A 15,014-nucleotide genomic window follows, 5' to 3' on the forward strand; every position below is an offset into this window, starting at 1 on the left:
GAGAGGAATTCTCCAATGTAATCCTGTCTGGAAGACTGAATGAATGCAGGGTGGCCTTGACGCATGGTTATTTGCATGAGGGGCTGGGGCTCTTCCTGGGAAAGGAAGGGCACCATTTTGGTTGAAGGACAACGGAGTCGGGTCAGAGGGGAAGGGTGAACCTGAGTGCAGCCGAGTGCCACGCAGAAGCCCCACCTCCAGCACAACCTTTAGAACATGCCTAAGTCCCAGGGTGAGAGACTACCATAAAACACCCAATAAAAACTAAAGGAATCAGGAAATTAGAATTCAAGGCATCACAACTTCAGTAATAACAGGAGAGTAGAAAAGGGGGAATTGGGGAGGAACTGGGAGGGGCAGCACCCTGTACATCTTGTGCATCATACTTTCAGTATAGACATCAGCCTGTGTAGACTCCAAATAGACATCAACTGACATAAACAGAAGAGCGAGCCTGTCAGGTTACACATAGCAATATTGGCTGTGCTTCCAGCATGCACTTACAGGAGCAGTTGGAAAAGGAAAAATGCGAAATGGTGAATGCCAAATGACAGCCAAGAGCAGTGTATGGCATACTTGCATATTCTGGGGACTTGCAGGATATTATGGGAAGAACTTGATGAGCCTGGCATTTCCACTAAGCAGGCTCGGCAGTGGAAGGAGAGATAAAAGAAATCTATATAAACTTTCTTTGACCACATTTTTATCCTCAGACTTGTGAGAGCTGGGAAATATTGCTAACACTTTTCAAGAGAAAATATTTCAACCAAACAAGGTAAGTCTACATCATCCATATAGAATTTATACATGAAATTTATTTGAATCACATAACATTAAGATTCTTTGGGTTTATTGACCTACTCATTTCTGCCTCTCACCTAAGTATAGTCTATATAACATATATTTGGCCAATTTAGCAAAACTAGAGTTTAATTTTTTAAACAAAAAAATGCCAGAAATCTCAGTCATTTTGAACTCATTGTGAGTGACACACTGAATATTTAGTTTTATAAATAATCAAGGATTAGGGCTACAATTACCATAGTTTTTCTCTTTAGGATTTTGAATAGTACTACCTGTAAATACATTATAAAATCCCTTCTTTCTTAAAAATGATATAATTTACATAAGTTAATATTTTTCAAGAACTCAGGGTAGTCATTATAAATATCAGTTGTTCTGATGTGCTGCAGATATATATTATTATATGGTTACTGACCATATAATAACTTACTGACATAAGTTCTTAATGTCAGCTTATAGTTTTTGGCTTATATTTACTCATACTTAAGAGGAGCTGTGTGGTAGAAAACATGTGCCTGGGAATCTTGTGTTAGAAACACACATCAACGTGACCTTGATCAAGTGAGTCAGCCTCCCTGAATATTAGTTCAATATCCTCAAGTGTAATATGATGATGGCAGTAGCTACCTCACAGGTTTTACATGAACTAATATATAGAAAGTACTTGGCAAATGTTAGTTGTCCCATCCCTTGTTAGCCAAGCAAACAAGCTGTGTTCCTGTCATTTAACATAGCTGTGCAACCTTGGGCAAGTTGTCTATGAACTTGTTTCCACACTTGTATGTGAGTTAAATATAAGTAAAGTTACCAACATAATGCTTGGCTAACAGTAGGTGCCCAATAAAAGCCAGTTTCTCTCCACTCTTCTCCTAAGAGTCAGTTGGCTGACATGGAACACCTGGAACTACTAGGCATCATAACCAAATGCTTTTCCACAAAATGAATCAAAATGAATCAATGGGTCAAAGGCTTAAGCAGTTTTTCTCATCCTTGTTGATCTCAATATTCTATGACTGTCTAAATCCCATAAAACAATTTCTCTTATCTATATTACAAATCTAACAGACCACTGGCAACCCCACATTAGCTTGCCCTGAACTTCTAAGCCCCTTGAACTATTGATGAAGGTGATGTGAAGGAGCTAATCCCTCACTAATTCAAGAATTTGGGCCATACTGCTTGTTCTTGAGTGTGCAATTCATCCATCCCCATCATTAAAATTATATTGAATCAGAAATGACATGCTATTTTCCTAAACATTTCTCAATATTTTATTTAACACAGGGCATCAATAAGAAGCAATGTTAAATATGGCATCTTGTGCTAGTACCCCTGCTGAAAGTGGGCATTGCCTATAGACGAAGGCTGTAACCAAAGTCAAGCCTTCTGACTTCAGAAAATAAAATAAAGAGAAGTACAAAAATTAAAAAATTAATATCAAAATGCATCTTTAATATTTAATAAAATTCCTATAGAGTTCTTATCTGGAATGGCTTTTTTTTTTTTTAAAGAAAGGAAAGCCCTGAAAAAAGCCACAAAACTTTTGTATTATTGTGATTGTCAGCTGGTTCTCATGGGCAATATTGGCCTTCTAGTGCCATCTGTTATTTAAAAATGCCAAATCTAATTTTTCAAAGAGAAAATTTAATTGCTTGCATCTGTTCATAAAATGATCTTGCCTTTATAGTATATCGGACCAGAGACAGGGCATCTTAAATGTTTTTCAGTGAGAATTTCTCATGTATATTGTAATCTAAATGGTATGGGTTAGGAGCTGTAGTTATGTTCTGTGATTTGAGAATTGACATAAAATATGCACAACTGTTATTTCTAATGACTTGCACTCTTCTAATCATAGTACTAACCACTATGGTTGCAATTACAACCACGTTGTAATTGCAGTTGCTTCATTTTCTTCTTCCCACAAGATACAGAACTCAGAGAGGGCAGGAGTTTCATTCTCTTTTGAAAGAGAGAATGTTAGTCTCTAGCCCCAGGCTCAGTCATTGGCACAAGTGGGTGCTCAATAAACACTTGCTAAATTAATGAATAAAGTCTATGTGTGTATGTGTGTATTCCACTGATCCATCAAAATTTCCTGTACTTCCCATTTTCAAAGCATATACGCTTTCTCCTTTGAGGACAGGTTCCATATTGGCATATAACTTTCATTTATGTTCACAAAATCCCCTGTCAAAATTGCCCCATGATTCGGATTCTTCATTATATATGAGGAAGAAATAAGGGAACACTATTTTGAATCTTTTGAGATCATTTCTGGATAGAGGTGGTGGCAAAAACACTGCTCACTGAATATTCATAGGCACCTCAAACATTTTCCAGACTGTTTTCAAATTAAAGGAGGCCACGTGTCTAATTATGGCCAGTAGACTGTGAGAAGAAATGATGGGTGTCATTCCATGCTAAAGCATTAACAGCTGATGCACAACCCTTCCACTTCTTTCTTTTCCTGTCCAAACAATTAGTGATACTCTTTAAAGCAAAAATTCTATCAGCCTGGGTCCCTGAGTGACTATGTAGAGCACAGATCTGTCCCCCCACCAGCCCAAGATGGACAGGTAATGTAATGAGAAATAAATTTTGTTATATGAAGCCACCAGCATTTAGGTATTAATTTATTGCTGCAGTGCTTCCCAGTCCTTCCTTATTATTATTGAAATCAGTACCAAAATCAATACCATCTAAACCTAAAACATGCAGCTTATAATATGTGAAATAAAATTTATGACCCTTACTTAAAAGATCAAAACCCAATATAGGAGGCAATTAAGTGTCTATTTCTTTATCTAAACATAATAGGTAAAAGATTTACTAAGTTCTTCATATCTGTGATGTGCTGCCCTTGAAGACATTTTTATAGATTCTAGAATGCATAATAATGGATTATTGATACATTGAGCCAGAAACTGTGTTAAAAATCATCGAACCTAATGCCTTCATTTAAAAATGAGAAATCTGAGGCATTCACAAACAAATGACTTAGAATATTATTCAAGAAAATGAAATGTAATAATTCCATAAAAATAAGTTGTTATTCCTACTCACCTAAAAGCTAATACAGTTAAAGGCCAAGTCATGACAGTGTTGTTAAAAAAACATGACCCAACTAGATGCTATTTACAAGAGACTCACCTTAAATTTAAAGACATCATTAGGTTAAAAGTGAATGGATGGAAAAAATACCATGTAAATATAATCAAAAGAGAGCTGGGGTATCCTCATTAATATCAGGTAAAACAGACTTTAAGTAAAAAACTATTGAGGGACAAAGGTGGTCGTTATATACTGATAATGGGATCAATTCAATAAGAAGACATAATAATTATAAATATATATGCACCTAACAGCAGAACCCCACAATATATGGAGCAAATACTGTAAGATTTGAAGGGAGAAACTGATAGCTCTACATTAATAGTAGGAAATACTAATATGCCATTTTCAATAAAGGAATAGAACATATAGATAGAGCAATTAAAAAATAAATAGGGTGGGCCACGGTGGCTCAGTGGCAGAGTTCTCGCCTGCCATGCTGGAGACCTGGGTACAATTCCTGGTGTGTGCCCATGCGAAAAATAAATAAATAAATATTTGTTCAAGAGTGTTCTTGAACAACACTCTAAACTAACTAGACATATACAGAACACTTCTCCAAACAACAACAGAATAAACATTCTTCTCAAGTGCATATGGATCATTCTCCAGAATAGGCCACAAATTTAAGTCACAGAATTAGTCTCAATAAATAAAAAATATTGAAACCATATAATGTACCTTCTCTGACCACAGTAGAATGAAGCTAGAAATCAATAACAGAGGAAGAAGTGGAAAACTCACAAATATGTGGAGACTCAGCAATGTACTCTTTTTCCTTTTATTAAATATTTTTATTGACAAATCTTCACACACATACAGTCCATGTATGGTGTAAAAATAATCAATGGCTCACAGTATCATCACATAGCTGTGTATTCATTACTAATGATCATTTTTAGACCATTTGCATCACTCCAGAAAAAGAAATCAAAAGAAAAAGAAAAAACTCATACATCCCATACCCCTTACCTCTCCCTCTCATTGACCACTAGTATTTCAATCTATCCAATTTATTTTATCACTTATCCCCCCTATTATTTATTTATTTTCATCCATTTTTTTTACTCACCTGTCCCTTGATAAAAGGAGCATCAGACACAAGGTTTTCACAATCACACAGTCACATTGTGAAAGTTATATAGTTATACAATCATCTCCGAGAATCAAGCCCATGGGAACACAGCTCAACAGTTTCAGGTTCTTCCCTCCAGCTACTCCAATATACCATAAACTAAAAAGACATATCTATATAATGCATAAGAATAACCTCCAGAATAATCTCTCAACTCTGTATGAAATCTCTCAGCCACTAACATTTTCTTTTGTCTCATTTCTCTCTTCCCCCTTTTCTCAAAAATACTTTCTCAATCCCATGCTAATGGATCCCGGCTTATCCTAGGATTTCTGTACCATATTGCCAAGGAGATATATACCCCTGAGAGTCATATCCTAAGTAGAGAGGAGGGCAGTGAATTCACCTGCCAAGTTGGCTTAGAGAGGGAGAGAGACTATATCTGAGCAACAAAAGAGGTTCTCTGGGGGTGATTTTTAGGTGTAATTTTAAGTAGGTTTAGCCTTTCCTTTGCAGGCAGAAGTTTCTTAGGGATGAATCCCAAGACAAAGGGCTCAGCCTATTGATTTGGTTGTCCCCACTGCTTGTGAGAATATCAGAAATTCTCCCGTGGGGAAGTTGAATATTTCCTCCTTTCTCCCCAGTCTCCCAAGGAGACTTGGCAAATGCATCTTTATTCACTGCCCAAGTTACTCTGAAATATATTAGGGCATCACACTAACCTGGACAAACCAAAAAAATCTCATGCCTTAATCAAGATTCTATGCACTAATGGTGTTCACCTAAACTGACAATACAAGTGAAATTATAATGCACATTCCAAAATATAAATTTTGCACCAAATAAACATCTCTTCCTTTGGTCTCATGTAGAAGTTGAAGTTTTAAAATATGGACAATATCATCCTTTACCCTGAATTCTGATCTACCCCAATCCTATCCTGATCAGCTTCATTCATATCTCTACTTGAAGACTGATCCCTTTTTCAACTTTTTAAACAGTTGCTGTGTGGGGTAATACTGATTTTCATAGCCTCAGAGCTATAACTATGACTCTCAGGTGTCACATAAATACCTGAAGTTTCTGGGAATGACCAGGTTATATACAAACAGCTCAGTTTTTCAGAATTTAGAAATAAATTACATCTCCTGAACATATGTGACTGCTATAAGGGCTTATAATCTAGGACACTTTACAATAGGCCCCATCCTGATAACCCATGTTCTGGGCTTCAGTTCATCAAGTTTGTATACTATGGTTAGTCCATATGAATGAGGCATGGTAATATTTTATCTTTTATTTCTGACATTTCATTCAACATACAGCTTTTGCGGTTCATTCACTTAGTTACATGCCTCGCAATTTCATTCCTTCTTGTAGCCACTCAGTAACCTACTGTATGTATACACCAGGGTTCGCCTTTCCATTCTCAGCCATGGTACCCTTAGGCCACCTCTATCCATTGTGAATTGGGAACACTTCCACCACAAACACCAGTGTGCAAATGTCCATTAGTGTCCCCACATTCAGTTCCTCCAGGTATATACTGAGAAATGGGGTTTCAGGATCATATGGCAATCCCACCCCTAGTCTCCTGTGGAAACACCACACTGACCCCCCAAGCTTCAGCAGTTTATTCTTAATCAATGGGTTAAAGAAGAAATCACTAGGGAAATTAAAAATACCTTGAGGCAAATAAAAATGAAAACACAACATACCAAAATTTATGGGATTCAGCAAAGGTAGTGCTGAGAGGGAAATTTATAGTACTAAATGCTTACATTAAAAAAAAAAAAGATGTCAAAGAAGAGACCTAACCTAAAACTAGAAAAAGAAGAGCAAGCTAAACCCAAAGTGAGCAGAAGAAAGAAAAGAACAAAGATTAAATTGGAGATTAATGAAATAGCGAATTAAAAAAAAAGAATAAACAAAACCAAAGTTGTTTTCTTTTTAAGGATCAATAAAATTGACAAATCTTTAGCTAGACTGAATAAGGAAAAAAGAGAGAAGACACAAATAGCTAAAATCAGAAATGTAAAGAGGGACCTTACAACTGACCCCATGGAAATAAAAGCAACTATAGGGATGGTACAACGGTGGCTCAGTGGCAGAATTCTCTCGCCTGCCATGCCAGAGACCCCAGTTCAATTCCCAGTGCCTGCCCACACAAAAAAATAAAATAAAATAAAAATTAAGTATAAAAGGATATTATGAACAATTGTATGCTTACAAATTAGATATCCTAGAAGAAATAGACAAATTCCTTTAACACACAAACTATCTACTCTGACTTAAGAAGAAATAGAAAAACTCAAACCAATAACTAGTAAAGAGACTGAATCAATAATCAGAACTCCCCCAACCACAAAAAAAAAACCCAAGATCACATGGCTTCACAAGGGAATTTTAGTCAAACATATCAAGAGGAGTTAATGCCAATCCTGCTTAAATTTTTCCCAAAAATCAACTAGAGTACCACTAATTTAATCTGAGGTCAAAATCACCATCATATCAAAGCCAAATAAAGTTACCCCAAGAAAGAAAATTACAGACCAACATCACTTATGAATATAGATGCAAAAATCCTCAGAAAAATGTTAGCAAACAGAATCCAACAGCACATTAAAAAATTATATACCATGGTCAAATGGGGTTTATCCTAGGTATACAAGTGTAGTTCAACATAAGAAAATCAATTAATGTAATACACCATATTAATAGAACAAAGGGAAAAATCCACATGGTCATCTCAATTGATGCACAGAAGGCATCTGACAACATCCAGCACTCCTTGTTCATAAAAACACTTGAACACTAGGAATAGAAGGAAACTTCTTCAACATGATAAAGGACATTTATGAAAAACTCATAGCTAACATAATAGCAGATGGGCAAAGATTGAAACTTCCCCTCTAAGATCAGAAACAAGTCAAGGATGCCTACTGTCACTTCTATTATTCAACATTGTAATGGAAGTTCTAGCCTGAGCACTTAGGCAAGAAAAAGAAATAAAAGGCATTCACATTGGAAAGGAAAAAGTAAAAATTTTCCTATTTGCAGATGGCATGATCCTATATACAGAAACTCCTGAAAAATCTAAAGCAAAGATCCTAGAGCTAATAAATGAATCCACACAACAAAATGGCAAGGTACAAAATCATATTCCCTATATATTAGTGATGGACAAACAAAAGAAGAAATTTTAAAAAATTTCTATCACAATAGCAACTAAAAGAATCTAATATCTAGGATTAATTCTAACCAAGGATGTAAGGGACTTGCATATAGAAGTGGAGTTCTGATAAAACATGTGACAATATGGATGAACCTTGAAGACATCATGTTGAATGAAACAAGCCAGACACAAAAGGACAAATGTTGTATGATCTCACTGATATGAAATGTGACAATTTGAAAGTATTATGTATCCCAGAAAAGCCATTTTTTAAACCTGATCCAATCCTGTGGGGGCAATCATTTCTTTTCATCCCTATTCAGCACCGTAGGCTGGAATCTTAATTAGATTATCTCCATGGAGATGCATTGTGCCCAGTTGTGGGTGTGATCTTTGATTAGATGGAGATGTGACTCCACCCATTCCAGGTGGGCCTTGATTAGTTTACTAGAATCCTTTTAAAGAGGAAATATTTTGGAGAGAGTCAGAAATGACAGAAGCCTCAAAGCTTAATGAAATGTCACAGCAGAGTTGACACAGATGTAGCCACATGGAGAACAGAGACACAGATGCTTGGAGATGCTAGAAGCCCAGTAGACACCACCATGAGATGTTAAGCAAGCTCGAACCTGGAGAGAGCCAAGGGAAGCCAAGAGATGACAGCCAGCCCTGGAGAAGCAATGTGAGGAACCCCCACATGGACAGAGACTGAAAGCAATGGAGCCCAGGAGCAATGACTGTCACGTGACTTCCCAGCTGAGAGGGTGTTCCAGACAGTACCAGCCTTTTTTGAGTGAAGGTAACCTCTTGTTGGTACCTTAACTTGAACTCTTTCACCTCCTTAGAACTGTAAACTTGTAACTTATTAAATTCCCCCTTTGTAAAAACTGTTCCAATTCTGGCATATTGCATTCCAGCAGGTTAGCAAACTAACACCTGAAATAATTAGAATTAGCACAGTCATAGAGTAAGAATCTAGAACATAGGGGACAGGGTGAGGGTAGGGAAGCATAGTTAATGCTTAAATTGTACAGAATTTCTATTGGGGATGATGGAAAATTTTTGGCAATACATGGTGGTGATGGTAGCACAACATTTTGGGCACAATTAAGAGTATTGTATTAAATATTTGAATATGGTTAAAAGAGGAAGTTTTAGACTGGTTATATGTTACAAGAACTTAATTTTTAAAAAAAATCCATGGTACCATACCCCACAGTGAACTGTAAGTTAAACCATAGACTATATTAAATAGTACAATTATAAAAATGTGCTCTCATCAGCTGTAACAAAAGTACCACATTAATGTAAGGCATTATTAAAAGAGTGTCATATGGGAACCCTGTATTTTATGTATGATTTTTCTGTAAAACCACAACTTCTCCAAAAAAAAAAAAAAAAAAGCAAGGTTGCAAATAGAACCCAAGATTTTAGTTAAGTAAACTGTAGTTTATTACTACATTCAGTTTTTTAAAATATTGAAAGACACATCACAGGGAATATTGACTGCGAGATTCTTCTGGTATATAGAAATAAGCAAAAACACTCCATTTGTATCCTCTGTTTTGCACAGGAGATAAATATTCCTAATGCTACAGGGAGATGGATAGATAGATGGATGAAGAGACTAGATGGATGGATGGATAGACTAGAGAAAGAAAGAGAGAGAGAGAGGTGGTGTACTATTAGGTTTTAGTCTTATGCAGAGGTATTGGATAAACTACAGTGATCAAAGCAAGATAGGATTATAGGGAGGAACAACAGAGACTCCAAGAGAGCCCGCTATTAGGAAAGAAGGAGTCCAGCAAGGCGAGTCAGATCCGAGTGTTGGAGGACCTGAGTGTTGGAGAGGGCAGTGGTGACTTCACGTGCTCCTCCTCATGACCGCCACCTCCCCATCCCTTTACTTTATTCACACTGGCCTCTTCCTTATGCCTCAAACTCTCCAGACACACTCCTTCCTCAGAACTTTGCCCCACAGTTCTCTGTCTAGAAAGTTCTTGCTCCGGATATTTGCATGGTTTGTTCTTCCTCCTCTTTCAGGTCTTTACTTAAATGTTACCTTTTTAGTGAAACCTTTCCTGGCCCCTATTTTAGAATACACCTTTAACCCTCCCCACCTCCAAATATCCTGTTCTCTTGACTTTATTTTTCTTCATAGAACTACTGTCTTTTAACATATGTTCGATTTATTTTGTTTTTTATTTGTCTCCCCCTCTAGAATGTAAATTTATTAGGACAGAGATTTTTCTAAAGCAACTTTATATTATATCCCTGGTACCTAACACAGTACCCACAAAGACTAGAAACTCCTAAATATTTGCAGGATAAATGAATGAGTGCATGAATATACATGGATAGTTACCTGACTTCTGCATGGGAAAGGCTTTCTCTGAAATAAAGAATTAGATTAAAGATTCTATATGTAAAAAAAAATTATAACCAATTAAATGACCCCAAAAAGAAAATATTTGTAACAACTATGATGGACATAAAGAAACCATTCTTAATTGTAAAGTTCATGTGTATAAGTGCAAAAACTTTAAGGCACAATAGTAAAATTCATAAAAGGAAACGCACAAATAGAGAACTCATTAAAGAGTTATAGAAAATATTCATTAATAAACATATCAACTAGTTCAACTGAACTAATAACCAAAGAAATGCAAATTAAAACAATTATGAGATACCATTGCTAACCTCTTAAACGGGACAAATTTTTGAACTTCAATCATTATTGTAGGTGAGAGTTTGAAAGTGGGCATTTCTCTTAATTTGGGGGAAGGACATATGGATCTGAAAAACGATTTGGCAGTAGATAAACACAAGAAATAAAATATTCATACCTGGGTGGACCATGGTGGCTCAGCAGGCAAGAATGCTTGCCTGCCATGCCAGAGGACCTGGGTTCAATTCCCGGTGCCTGCCCATGTTAAAAAGAAAAAAAAAAAAAAAGAAAAAAAATTCATACCTTTTAATTGAATAGTTTGATGATAAGGATTAATATTGGTACACAAATATGTTTTTATGATGATATTTACATCGATAAAAATTAGAAACAATTTAAATATTCAATAATAAGGAAATATTTGAGTGAAATATTGTTCATCCATAGGATGAAATATTTTACAGATTTTAGAAATTATATTTGAAGGGATGTTGAATTACATGAGTAATTCTTATAACAAATAGAGATTAAATATCATATTATACTGTGCTTGCTATTATAGAAAAATACACGTGAAGAAAAGTTCTGGGAGGGAATATCTCAAAATATTCACAATTATTATTTTAGGTTGGTAAAATTATAAATCATTGATATGTTAAAAATAACTTTGCTGTGTGCATGGGTAATTCAGTGGTTAGAATGCCTGCCTTCCATGCGGGAGACCTGGGTTTGATTCCTGGACCATGCACCCAAAAATATAAAAAATAAAAATAACTTTGCCATTTTTTTATCGATGTTTCTCAAAACATCTAATTTTCCATTACTGTACTCCTAAAGAGAATTTTTGACATTTTTTCCTAATTGCCCCCTCATAAAATTTTAATTCCACAGATACAATGCACATATGCTTATATATTATGGTCACAAACCATTGTAAATATATATAATTGTTTTGACCCCTGACCGAGAACAATTTTCAACCTCTTGGAAACAATCAAACTGTCATTGAGAATGCATGTTCAAAGTGGTCTACATTGAACTGATTTTGATAATCAGATAAAAAAATTTTAAAGAAAATTCTCTCACAGAATTTCTGGGCATCAGTCCCTGAAACTTTGAAACAATGATCTTTCTATTATGCCTCAAATTCCTAATATAGGTAAACAGCTATTCTAACTCATATCAATGTGGCTCTAGATTTGTAATTTGTCCAGGGAGGGACACAGTTGAATTTAATATGTTTACATTGTTCCATAGTATGGGCAAAATACTTTTCAAGGTTATTATTTAATCTATTTCTCTTAATTCTATTTTACGGATGAAGAAATAACACTCAAAGAAAATTAATCTGACCAAGGTCACATGATTCATAAGAAAGAATTAACTGACTCCAACATATTAGTTCTTTCAATTAGATGTTGCTGTGGTGGTCAATTATAGCTTTCAATAAAAATATGAAACACAAAGCAACAGAAGGCCCTGGAATGAAAGTCACAGGATATTGTTTTTTGTACTAACATCCATCCCCAAATGGTGCTGCCGCCATCTGGTCCAATTTCCCCACACTACACAACTTGATTGGCTTGCGTGATCTTGCCAAGATTTTTTGAGCATTGTCATCTTTTTTAGTAACTTCCCTAAAAATACTGCAGTTCTATCTTCAGGCCAGAGCACATGAGACAGTGAACCCAGTCTTGTAAACTTACGTCTCCTACTCTCCAAGACCCCTTGCCAAGACACTGCTGCTGGTGAGACAGCCCCAGAGCATGATTTCTTACAATGTACTTTGAAATAGATAAAATATGCACTCATGGACATCTGTCTGTTATTTCCTGCACTCACAGCTTTGTTCTTCTTTATTGCCAGAGAATTCTATGGATGATGTCACTTTTCTCTGTAGAGAACAGGCCATCAGAGCTTTTCACTGACATAATTAATTATCTGTAGCTTGATTCTAGGCCAGAAAATTCCCTAGGCACAACCCCCCAAAGCATTAACTCTCCTGCGCTTGCTATTCTTAAACTTTTAAAGAGACAGGGTACCATATCCTTTTTTTTTTTCTTCTCTTTTCTCAGACACTGATAATGGTATTTTTGTTCAGTGATATCAAGTAACAGAACATGAACTGGGGTGCTATTCTATGATTTCACAAGGAAGACCTTCGGTTCAACGGGCAGCAAACTCTAAAGGTCACTACAGATCAAGTGTACAAAGCAAAGCTTTTAGGGCTTAGTCTTAAACGCTACAGGAATGCATCACAATTACTGAATAGACTCTAGGGATTTTGTGAATCTGCAGCAGAAAAATGAGATCTTAACCAAAACTAACTACCTACACAGTAAAAGACTTCAAGTTTATCAGCCACAGAAGTCCAAGCCATTAACATATTTAAACCTAATAGGAGAAAAGAAATTGCCAGAATGGTGACCATGTATTTTGAGAGTTTTTATCTATGTCTTTAAATAGATCTAAAGAAAATTAGTCAGTTTGGCCAGAACACTTGTCACCCTCCACTGCTGGGTTTCAGGATTCTGTAAATGAGCTATTATGCGTCTCTTTAAAACTGAGGCTTAATGGGTAATGACCAACACTGTGGATGTCATAAAGTAATTGAGGGGACTCTAACTGGAGTCAGGACACTTAACTTGAACTCTAGCCCTGCTCCTCACTAGATGAGTGATAAGATAAAATGGAGGAAATCTCTCACAACTTTCTCAACTCCGGTAGAAATAGCAATGTTCCGTTTAACTCAAAGATTAACTGAGACCACTTTGAATATGCATCTATATACTCTCCAAAAGAAAAGAATTGTTACTTATGGTTTCTTCTGCAGCCTTGATTCTGCATAGACAAGTTTGAATTATGATCTCTCTGAATTTATTTAGTATAGTAAATGATTTCTTCGGATCTCATATAAAAAATGTAAAGACAAAATTATAATGTAATAAATGTTGGCTATTTAAAAATTAACATTACAAAAGTAATTTTTGAAAAAAAAATGAAGGTTTACATTGCATCCTCCCAAACTTCATTTTCCAGGACTATTTCTATTAATTTGAAGTGGCTCTTTTCAAAATTGTTTTTCTCCATAGGTACATGAATACAGACGTCAACACACACATTCTATCCCCCAATCCCTTCTTTCTCTCTCTCTCTTGCTTATTCTCACGTACGTTTAATATTCATTGAGCACTTACTATATGCCAGGAAATATACCAAGTACTTTGCAAATATTATCACATTTAAACGTCAGAACAACCTTATTAGATAGATACTATAATTACAACCATTTTGCAGATGACAGATCTGAGGTGGGCCCAGAGAAATTCACTTATTTGCCAAAAGTCTCACAACTAATAAAGGGATAATTATCCTGGCAATCATGCTCCAGAGCTGGCAATCTTAATGTTACATCTATTGATATATACTATTGATATAGAACCTCTTGAACGCATGCCATTTTATTTTTTATTCAATAATAGGATGGAAAGCTCAATGAGAATGAAATTCCACTGATGCTAATACTCACTTCACCAGTTATGCCTGGCTTATTTCTTAGTTTTGTTTTTGTTTTTGTTTTCATAAATGAATCAAGTCCCCTCTATTTTACATGTCCACCTTTCAAATTGAGACTTTCTCAGTTTTCTCTATTTTCACACATTAATATATAACACATAGTTTTTGATAGTCTATTATAAAAAAAGAAATTCTAAGGAAAAGAGCAAATAATTGTATTGGACTTGAATTTGTCTGTTTTGAATTTATTTGAAATAAAGATCTCTACTGTGGTCATCCCTGTAAGAATGAAACCAGAACTCTGCCAAACACCTCTTTGACTTGTGCTGTTCCCTTCTCTGGGTGAAAATTGAGGAGCATGATTGCTGTTTCTCTTTTCACTAACACCAGCACATGCCATAAATGGAGCAGTTAGTTAGCTCCTACCACTTCTCTTCCTCCCTTCCTTTCTCTCTTCCTTCCTGTATTCTCTCCATCCTACCTTCCTTTAATTCACTCAGTAATTTATTCATTTAGCTGTTATATGCAAGGTATTTTGCTAGGTGTTTTGGTGGATCCCAAATGAGCAGAATGCTATGCTTTCTATGACTTCATACTCCTGTAGGAGTGAGATTTGAAGAGGTAACTCCTATAGGTGACTAATTGTTCACCAAGTCAAATTG

General features: G+C 35.7%; 1 protein-coding gene and 1 long non-coding RNA gene across 13 annotated transcripts in view; one reads left to right on the plus strand and one right to left on the minus strand.

The window, feature by feature from the left end:
- The window catches only part of FILIP1 (filamin A interacting protein 1), a 396,243-nt gene that overhangs the window by 107,321 nt on the left and 273,908 nt on the right, over positions 1-15,014 (minus strand). The gene's annotated exons all lie outside the window — the stretch shown is intronic.
- LOC143684872 (uncharacterized) overlaps positions 1-15,014 on the plus strand; it is an 81,779-nt gene that overhangs the window by 55,678 nt on the left and 11,087 nt on the right. The window contains exons 4-5 of one of the 2 annotated variants that reach the window (XR_013176227.1): positions 714-775; positions 2,089-2,274. This is a non-coding gene — a long non-coding RNA (uncharacterized LOC143684872). Of the gene's footprint in view, positions 1-713; positions 776-2,088; positions 2,275-15,014 lie in introns of those variants that run through there. The other variant, XR_013176228.1, reaches the window with a different exon arrangement.

The sequence above is a fragment of the Tamandua tetradactyla genome, chromosome 5, assembly GCF_023851605.1.
Source record: "Tamandua tetradactyla isolate mTamTet1 chromosome 5, mTamTet1.pri, whole genome shotgun sequence".
NCBI classification, from domain to species: domain Eukaryota; kingdom Metazoa; phylum Chordata; class Mammalia; order Pilosa; family Myrmecophagidae; genus Tamandua; species Tamandua tetradactyla.